Source organism: Urocitellus parryii, unplaced genomic scaffold (assembly GCF_045843805.1).
Source record: "Urocitellus parryii isolate mUroPar1 unplaced genomic scaffold, mUroPar1.hap1 Scaffold_45, whole genome shotgun sequence".
In the NCBI taxonomy this organism is placed as follows: domain Eukaryota; kingdom Metazoa; phylum Chordata; class Mammalia; order Rodentia; family Sciuridae; genus Urocitellus; species Urocitellus parryii.
The window spans coordinates 610,170-621,047 of record NW_027554016.1 but is presented as its reverse complement, the minus strand read 5'-3'; the positions used below and the strand labels follow the sequence as shown (position 1 = coordinate 621,047).

Sequence of the window (10,878 nt, the reverse complement as noted above, 5' to 3'; positions counted from 1 at the left end):
TGGTTCTTGTAGCTACATACAGTTTTAGTCAACTACATATTTCCAAAAGTACTTACAAATATGTTAAAAAAACACTACCCCAAATGCTTATCCTACCATTAGCTCATTAAACATTGCTATTCCTGCTCCTGAAAGTAGATGATTGGGAAAATGAGTTCTAAAACTTAAAAAGTAACCTAAGTCCAAAAGATTTTAAATCAAAAAAGTCTTTCAACATGGAAGCATCAACATGAAACTTTTTAAGTTTCTAAAAAAAATAAAAAAATCACTCTTTAGAAAATATTAAAACAAATTATCATTTAAGACACATAAACATTCTTACAAAAACTTGTAGTTTCAAATATCATCTCCTTAAAAGAAAACCAGGTCACTATCTTTAATAACATATCAGACCACTGTTGTCTAAAAACTTCAGAATATGTAAGGCATATGTCTCAGCTGTCATAGTCAAAATGACACTTAGATTTCACATATTAAACAGCTATAGTATAGCTTATAATGGCACAAATATACCTAACACATAAATACTACTTCATCCTTTAGATAGTCAAAAGTCAGAAGGAACTGCATAATTTGTAAGGTACTTTAACTTACATGTAGTCATTAAACTCAGTAAGTAATTCAAGTATAATCATGTAAAGGCAGGCAATTAAAGGCTCAAGGATCACTCTAAAATCAAAGACATGAAAATAAAGGCTGAAAACTTTGTTTCTCCATCTTTCATTTGCATACCTAGATATTAGGACATTACTAAACAAAATACACAATTATTATATATGATTTCCACAGAATATAATGAAATTTCATGAAGTACAAAAATTATCAAGATCCGTAGTTTGCTTCATCAAATGCTTTTCTAGCTCGTTTCAATTCTTCATTCATGGTAAGCAAGTCTTTAACCCTAGCAAACTTCCTTGGGTCCTTTCGAATCAAGAAGACGATATCCTCAACTTGTACTCGACCTTGTCTTCCAATTGACATTGCCTTGTGAGTCATTTCAGTGATGAACTCTATGACAAGATCTTCAAGAATATCCACTGACTCAGTGTAAGGATTCTGGTCATCCCCAAACCTATACATCATACATCGTAATTCTTTAGAAAAAAGTCTCTTTCTTTTACCCTGTCCACCTTCTGCACCTCCTCCAATTTCTTCATTTTCCTCCTCAAAGGTCGGGTCTTCTTCCTCATCTGCCATCCCACTAGCCCGCCAGCCCACAGCGCCTCGCCGGCTGAGAATAATGTTCTTTAATTTAAATCTGCCTTGCTAGGAGGGACTTTTGACCTTCCCTTATAGGAAGCAGGGACAAAGTGAAGCCAGACCAGAGCATTCTGTATTTTCAAAGAACTTCAATGATTTTTTTAAAAATGCCAGGCAATAATATTATCATAATCTATGGTTAAATTTTAATGACTTCCCACTGGCATTTTTCCTTTTATCACTTTAGAAAAAAACCACAATTATAACCACAAGCTGGACAGGTGCTTAAAGAGTCAAATAGTTTTACAAATTGCCCAGGAATTGCAATTGTTCACCAGAGCTGGCACCCTCCTGTTTTTCCCTTGAAAGACAGGCTGTTCAGCCTCAGTGACTGTTGGGAGTGGCTGTGTGGCTGATCTCTATCAATGCAGTTGAGCAGAAGAAGTATGTACCTTTGATAACCTCCCATGCCCACAAAGTTTTTGGTTAGTGACAACTTAAGCTGCAACCTTGGGAAATATAGAGTTTCTCTACTCTGGTTGAATAGATAGAAGACAGCCATATGTACCATACAGAAACACTGTCCTTGGACAGTTAAGTAATTCATAAAATTTCATTAGGATATGTTTGGGGTCTGCTTGTTACAGCAGTCAGTGTTATCCTGATAATTATAGTCTTACAACTGTTATATTCTCCTGCCACCTCTATTATCTGCTTTGCAGAGGCAAACATTTTCGTCTCTAGATTGCCTCCTATGGCATTTACATCAAAATCTCTAAATAACAAGCTTATATCCCTAGTATTTTTTATGAGATTTCATAATTAGCTCTTGACTTCTTACAACGACAAGTAACTATGTAGCTCTTATTCAACCCCATCTTCCTACCACTGCCCCCACAGTTGGGGTCCTCTACCCTCCCAACACAGTCTCAAGAAAAGATTTGCTAGGTCAACATTTATTAATTTAAACTATTCTTAACTGTTCAAATTGACACATGTAGCCTATTACTTGGCTAATTTTCCTCCTGTATCAGAGTTGATTTTATCTGGAATTACCAATTTACTCCTTCTTCCTCCTTTTCATCTTCATTCTTCCTCTTGTCTGTCTCACTTGTTTAGTTTTCTAAGTATTTATCATTAATTCTTCTCTTAATACCATCAAACAAAATATATGTTATCAATTTCATCTTTTTAAAGAAATATCTCCTTTACAATCACCTCCAATCTGGAGAGTGGCCCTCTAACCCTGTTGAATCCCATATGAAAATATCATCATAAGGAATCTTCCTATTTGTCTAAATCCTCTAATTTCCATCTCTTGTTTACCTTCTTCTTGTTTTTCTCCTTTATATTGACTAATATTTTCCAACAGCTTTCTTAAGTAAAGTGTGTGGCATGTATTTTTTTGTTGTGACCAAAAATATCTTATCAAGTGGGCATACATACAACATACAGTGATATGGCTAAAAAAAAATCTTCAACATTGTGGAGATATTTTCCTAAAGTGTTTTTGCTTCTGAGGTCGCTATTTTGTAGATAAATACTAAGCCATTATTATTACTACCCTCACCATCTGAAAGCTTTAACACTGTTCTTTTTAAAACAGGTGTTTTCAAATTGCAGCAACACACTTTGAGAAGGGTTTAGTTTTCTTCAACATTCTGGCTGCTTAATAGTCCCAATCTGAATGATCTTCTTCAATTCTCAGGAAAAAAAAATTGAATCATATCCTTGATGACATCTCTTCTCCATATTTTTGTCTCTTTATTCTGGACCAGATATTGTTTTACAGTGTAATTCTTGAATTTGACCTTTAGTTTCCCAGTCTTTTTATCTTTTATTCTTCATCACTTTTTTCCATTTTGTTCTTCAAGAGATTTAACTTTAACTTCATCTTCCGAACATTTTATTATTTTTAAATCTATGTTTTATCCCCAAGCACTCATTTATATTCTTTGTATATTCCTTTGTGTAGCTTTCTTTTCCTATTTCATGGATACCATCTACTTGGCTTTCTAACAATATCAATGATAGAACAATGTATTATGTAAAACTAAAAAAACCCTAAAATTGAAAAGTTATTTGTTTTGCTTTTTACCCATATCCCATAATGCCTGCTTCAAATTCCTTGTTCCACCAGTTTTTTTTTCTCATATTAAAGAACAAGAAATAAAGAGTTGAATGGGCTGTTGACTGTGCTCTTGTCTTCAATGTCACCTGGGGGGACTATTTTATTAGGGATCTTTATTGCCAGTACCTTTCAGCCACTTAACCTCTGTTGAACAGATGCCTCAGATGACAACTGCTTCTGTCTCATATTTGGAGGGTACAGCTTGGCTGCCAGCTCTCTTGAAGACACATAAAAGTGGCCTGGAATGGGCAAGTTCAATAGTCACTGGGAATCATCTTTTCTCTCTCTCTCTCTCTCTCTCTCTCTCTCTCTCTCTCTCTCTCTCTTTTTCTCGTTTTCTTTCTTTCTTTCTTTCTTTCTTTCTTTCTTTCTTTCTTTCTTTCTTTCTCTCTCTCTAGTATAAACTACTCAACTCAAATGTGTGTAGAGTCTTCAATATAGCTGCTATTTCACTCTGGAGAATAAATTCTAGTCACCGCCCAGGTTGAAGAATGACTGTACAAAATCAGGTAAGGTCCCTGGGTGTCTTGCTCCTTCCTAATGAGATCTGCGAACAACCTGCTTAGTTGCATGTTACATCTCCCTTATGAAGTATTTGTTTTCCCCAAGTCCTAGACCTTTCAGGGATTCATCTCTCAACAAGAGCTTTCTTCTTGGTCTTCTTACTTCAAGCACAGAATTCATTTTTTATGGTTCTATTGTCAGTTTCCACTTGTCCATTTTCTTTCAGTTTCCAAAATCTTGTTTTGGGGCCACATCTCCTTTCCTTTTATTCCTTGGTGTTTGATGCCATAGCACCTTTCTTTCATCTTTGTGGGCCTTGGGGAATGGGGCAAATAGAAGTACATGCATTCAACTTGCCATCTTTATAAGGTGGATGCAAATGAATATTATATAAATAATGCATTGAATAATAGACATCTAATAAGAGAATATTTCCTGGATGATATGAGTTCTAACCCATCTATCACCAAGTCCAGGAAACTCTCCTTTCTGATAGCCAAGCTATTTCTGAGGTGAGTGCTAAACATTTAGAGAACCCTACATATTCTTTTAGCATTCATCCAACAAAATACTAATGCCCGTGTCACATCAGCTACTGGGAATATACCAGTGAACGAGGCAATGTTTTAGCATCATCCAGACTGGTGAGGAATTTAAACAAATATGAACAGCATAACTGGACTTCCATAAGATTGACAACAGGGAAGTGCAGGAGCAGGCTAACTACTGTGATTCCAAGAGATGGGAACTGAAAGCCCATTAAGAGTTTACATTTCCAAAAGGTGGAAAGACAACATGGCAACCATATAAATAGAAATGATGAATTCAGGAAATTCAGAGTGAGGTAAATTTAGGGAACTTAATATAATACTAGAAAGAGGGGCTGGGGATGTGGCTCAAGTGGTAGCGCGCTCACCTGGCATGCGTGCGGCCCGGGTTCGATCCTCAGCACCACATACCAACAAAGATGTTGTGTCCGCCGAAAACTAAAAAATAAATATTAAAAATTCTCTCTCTCCTGTCTCTCTCTCTCTCTCTCTCTCTCTCTCTCTCTCTCTCTCTCTCTCTCCCCTCTCTCACTCTCTCTTTAAAAAAAAATATAATACTAGAAAGAGTTGATCAGAATGGAAAGTTTGGCATGAGCTAGATAGAAAGGGGCTATCTAGGGCTGTTAAGTAGCTTAGGTCCTATGGACAATTATCAGCCTTCATCAGGAACTTGACCAATAAATAGAGCCATATAAGGAAAAATCATGAATGACCCACTATGATATTTAGTATGTGATTGACTCAGAAATCATGATTCAAAATTGTATCTTTCACCTCCACTTAGAAAAGAGGGGGTACCATTGTGAAGCAAAGGGTTTGTTTTGGTCCTTTTCCAGGCTGCTAAGTCATCAGAATCTGGACCTAATGAATTAACTCTCACTGTGAGCTATTCTCTCTCTTTCTGTTCCGTGGCTGCAGGTATACTTTACATCACTTCCAGACACCCAAGAAATGAACAGCTTTGTCCTGCCAAAGTACCAAACCCTATCCTTATGTCATTCAGAGCTTTGGGCCTTAGGAAAATCCTATTCTCTCTGTATTATCTAAAAATTTCCTCTACAAAATAGGATTGCAATACCTAGGGTGACTGGGGATGATGTATCTGAATCTTGTATTCTCTAAGGAGGATCGTACAGTGTGAGAAACAAGGCAAGATGGATACAATCAGACTGGGATTGAAACCTTAGCTTCAAGACATGCTCAGATATGACTATGGGGAACTGAGCCTCTGATTTTATTCTACAACACGGTGAAATATGTACATGCCCATAGGGCAATTCTAAAAATTAAATGAGGCAGTATAATTAGAAGGAGCTTCTAAAGTTTTAAATATTATTATAGACTATTTAAATATAAATTTCTAAATTTCAAAGTGTGTACCTTGTTAATTTTTACATTTCCATTGGCTTAATACATGGTAGGGAGTTTTACAAGTATTTTGAATTAAAAAACAAACAAACTCTAGTCTAGAGTTAGCTAAATTTAAAACAGGTCATGGTGAAGCTGTGGATTCATTAGGGTTTTTTCTTTGAGCTCTGCTGGTCTCTATGTTCTGTGGCCTTTCAGTTCTTCTTTGTCTGTCCTCTCTTCTGTCATCCTGGGTCTATATGTGTAACTTATGCTTTCTCTTCCCCATGTTAAAATTTAATAGCAGGAAATAAAGAGCAGCTCTTTTAGTATTCAAATACTATTTCTTTTCCTATTCAGCCAAATTTGGGTTACAAATATCAGAAAAGCCTCAATGATTATGGAATGAATTTTTAACTATAAGTCTTGCATTAGGCCAGGATTCAGGCAAGCCATGTCCACAACTCAGTGGCATAATCAGGGGCCTGTCTCTCTTTGCTACCACACACAGCATTGACTCCAGGCTCTGTCTGGATGCACTTGTGGAAAGGTGACTTTCTCTAATGATTTGACTGGCCTACTTCTTTATTCACATCAAGCAGTTAGAAATTAGAAATTAAAAAATAATTCCCACAATTATAAAGTCATTGATCTTCCCTTCAGTCTCAGTGGACCAAGTGAAATTCCCATTCCTAGATCAAACACTATTTTGAGAGTGATACCTCCTGCCCCATCAGTCAGCCCTACACTTGGAACTCTCAATGAAACCACCTCCCTCCAGACTCAAAGGCTGCCTGAGGGACTTCTTTAGCAAAGAAGAATGGGGGAAATGATGGTCTTTAGACAGCTGTTCATATCAAATACGAATCTCCTTCTAAAAGACGACTTGTCCCCATAAAAGGGTTTTTACATGCAGCAAACAGGTAGTAGGGTTAATTGGGAGGATGACAGAATCATGTACTCCACAAGTTGTATGAAGGAACATGTTGCCTGAAGTCTCACCAGCAGAGAACCTGAGTATTCTGTGTCTATTGTCATGGATAAACATTTCCTGTGGGTTCAAATGGCTGTGAACACGGAAAGAAAATGTATTTGTATCTTCTGCTGGTCCTCCAGCCAAAATCACCTTGAATTTTGTCCCTTATCAATCAACCCAGACACCTTCCCCTCAACTTTCTCAGAGGCATTTAGAAAGGACAAAGGGCAAAAGCTTTTTTTTTTTTTTTTAAAGGATGCACTTTTTAAGGAAAACGTTTTATCAAAACATTTGCAGAAACAGATGGCATCTGAAGTCTCCAAAAATAGAGGATAAAAGGTCCTTCCTCCTTTCTCCTTTTTCCAAACAAGGCTGGGGCCCAGAAATAGTGTCTGAGATTTGCTAATAACACATGTTTGCACATGCTTTCTGAACTCTGTTTTCTTACACCTGCATGAACAACTCGTGGCTTCTCTCAGCTTACTATTGTCCTTTGGGTTATTTTTTTTTTCTTTCTCTTTCCTTTATTGTGTACTCCAGAGGACTCTGAAATGTGGATTTTTCATTAATATTCTTTCTAACATGGACATTTCTGCTCCTTACATAAAATATTCTAATGAAAAATTAAAAAAAACAGTAAAAGGCAGAATTTGTACCTATGTAACTTTGGGGGAATAAAGAATTTGCTTATGTGTTTGGTTTTATTATAAAGTCACAATTTCTCGCACATATTAACAAAATTAGAGCTGTAAAAAAAGCCAACAGGGCTGCAGATGTGGCTCAGCAGTAGAGCACTTACCTGGCATGTGTGAGACCCTGGATTCAATCACCAGTACTGAAAAAAAAAATGGCTAAAAGGAAAAGTATTTCTCTTTGTATGTCTTGTGTAATGGACTATCTATGTGGGATCAGAACCTCTAGGTTGTTAAGGATCTTAAACATTGTATAAGCTCAAAGTCACTTGAAGCCAGGACCTCAGTTCTAAGCAGATTGCAGGGAAATTAGTGGACTAATTAGAAGACTAGCATGGTGGTGAAAGATTGAGTAATGAGCACAATAATTGAAGTTGTGAGAGACCAGAATCAGGGTAATAATAATAATGAGTTTCTGAAATATTACTATTACCAAGCTACTATTTAAGAGCTTCATCTATTTTAATTCACTTAATCTTTTAACAACTGTTTTGGACATCCTGGTAGCTTACAGCAACAACTGTTTTATTATACCTCAGGAGAACATGGACCAGGATTTCAGGCAGAATGTGTACTCCATATGGCATTGTAGAAGTCACTAGATTTTGGTGTGTCGCTAAGGCTGAGCAGGTCTAGAACATTCAGAGTGGTTCATAAAACACCCATAATGCTTTGGTGGGAATACTGGAAGGCTGTATTTACCTAGGCCTCTCTAAGTCTCCACATAATTTCAGTACCTTCCCAAGGTCTTGTCAGTATACAAGGTAGCTTAGGGACATGACGGGGAGTCTTCCAAGAAATGGAAATTAGAAGCTGCCAGCCTCTTAAAGTCTGAACCAGAAAGTATAGCTTTTTCTGTGTTGTAAAACCGTCTCTTCTCACATTTAAGAGGAGGGAAAATAGATCTCAGCTCTCCACGGGAGTAGTAGTAAAGAGTTTGAGAAATCAATTGGAGGACATGTTTAATCTGCCAGAGTCCTATGAGGTAGACATTGTTATCCCTATTTTATTGAGGCTGATACTGTGGCAAAGGGAAGATTTCTAATTTTATCAAGGTGTCTTAGTAAAAAGCTTTGGATTTGAATCCAGGCAGTCTGGTTCTAAAACCTATATTTTCAATCACTTGTTAACCCTTAGTCATTTCTGGACATTGATGTTTTTAGAACCAAGGCTCTTTCTACTTCCAGAGCCAGATTTGCAAGTCTGTTTTCTTCTTAGGGCAAGAGAAAGGGAAGGTGCACTGATAGCATTAGGTTCAGAGAAACCTCATATTTCAATTTAAAAGTCCTAGGGTGCCGCAGTCTGGCTGGGCACAAAATAACCCAGCTGGGGTGTCGTGGGCCAATGAGCCAATCTTTGCATCCATAAATGTGAGTCAGGGTAGAGATTTTTCCTTTGGCTCTGACTAGTTTCTGGCCAATTTCTAGACCATGCAGTTCTGGTTCTGTTACTAAGAAGGGCATAAGGTAGAAGGGCAAACATCAAGATCCAGGACAATGGAGTCTGACCCAGTTCTTTAGCTTAACATTTGAACCAATGCTCACTCTGTATTCTGGTTAAACACTTAGTTTTCCAAAGAACTTATTGTCTCCCAAGGATGCCCATTACTATGCAAAGAATTTCAAGCTTCAGAGAGCAGACAGGGGAAGAGCTTTGGTGTGCTGAGGCCATCCCAGTCTTTGTATCAGAATTGTGCCACAAAGACCCATCAAGAGAGCATCTGGTCCACATCCACCTCTGTCTGTTTTCACCATGGGTCCCCAGAGGCTAGCATAGTTGGATGGATGGGTGAACAAACCCAGTTCAATGCAATTTAACAAGCATTTATTGAACCATCAGGTTGATTGATTATCTCCCCACAAAGGCTGATGATTTTGGAATTGGGGGCAATAACAGATTCCTGAGTTGTGAAAGAGTCTCTAGAGAGCTGTGATTCCCAGAGTCAAGATTGTCTGAGCACATTTTCCAAAGGAAGAGAAGCTCTGCCCAGGAATGTCATCATTAGCTCAGGAAAAAACCCTCTAGGTATGTGAACACTTTTTTATAAAGCAGAGGCTTTCAAATCAGAGTTTTGATGAGGTCAAGGGAGTCTGGACTATTAGGTACTGCATTTCTCAAGTACATCTCAGAGATAAAACGTCAGAATCTAAGCTATGATCAATAAGGTCTCTCCTAATTCTGTCAATGACTTGTAACTTTAATGCTGGAAAGAACTGTTTCCTGGAATGTTCTGTACCTTTTCTTTTTAAAATTAAGTTATATTGTAAATGTACTTGGTGTAATGCAACTTAAAGGAACTCTATTATGAAATCTACCGTGAAGAATTATATTCAATAATCTGTTCATTATTCAGCAAAATAAATCCAAAATATCAGAGAGCACATTTCCCTGAGCTGCCACTGAAGTTTCCCACTTTCAAAAAGCAAGACCTCTTCCAGATTCTGGGTAAAACCCACCAGGAGCAAAGAGAAAGCCATTAACCATTGTTGTGATGGCATCCCGTCTTCCAGCTGTATTTGAATAATCCAAGGAAACCCATTGCACTGGAGCACCAGATGGGTTCAAAACCAGCACAAAAGGGAGTCAGTTGAATTTCAAACTGCACTGCAGATGATCTGAGTGATATATTTCAAACACAATGAGACAGGGCATTGCCTTGGAAAAGAAGTAAGGTAGCAGAATTTACATCCATTGTTGCTTTCTGGATAACAGTACATCCCCAATTAGCAAAGCTGTACACAGAGGCTGCTCCAGTTCTAGAGTCACAAAGTGTAATTTCAAACTTACTTCTACTTCCCCTAGTCACAAAAAGAGGAATGACCCATATTCCTTGGAAATATTAATATTAATAGCTACCATTATAGAAATCGATAAATACATATGCATGAGTTAGTATATTCTTATATATTCATTTATATATCCACACCTAATATATAATATGATATAACACATAAATAAATTATAACAAAATTCTAAATTTATTGTGCCAGAATAATAGAAACAAAATATAATATAACAAAACAAAATCTACCCTGAAAAACTGCCTTTCCAGGTACATGATACAAATTAAGTTAGATAAGAGTTAATACTTTTCTGACATAAGAATGTAGTTAGGCATAGCAGGTGCAGAGAAGAAAGGGGCAATTATCTGCTCAAAAGAAAAATTTGACTTGGTCCATCAAATGTCCCCTCTAACTATTTTCTGAATGCATGCCAAACTGTGTCTGGGTTGATTATTTTGACTTGCAAATTATAGGACTTTAATAAAAATCTATGAAGTCAGGGAAACAGAAGTGAATACACTTCAGATTTGAAATAGGGCCAAAGCAATGTGACTAAAAGACTGTATAGGCACATTAGGCACTGCATTTCTCAAGTACATCTCAGAATTTTACACACAACAGAGTGAACAAGCTCACTGACCTCACAGCAGTGGCACTACTGATATTTTGGGCCCTATAATCTTTTGTTATATGAAAA

General features: G+C 37.2%; 1 pseudogene; it reads right to left on the bottom strand.

The window, feature by feature from the left end:
• Positions 1–744: 744 nt before the first annotated feature.
• LOC144252529 (transcription initiation factor TFIID subunit 13 pseudogene) lies at positions 745–1,224 on the bottom strand (annotated as a pseudogene).
• Between the last annotated feature and the right edge of the window lie 9,654 nt (positions 1,225–10,878).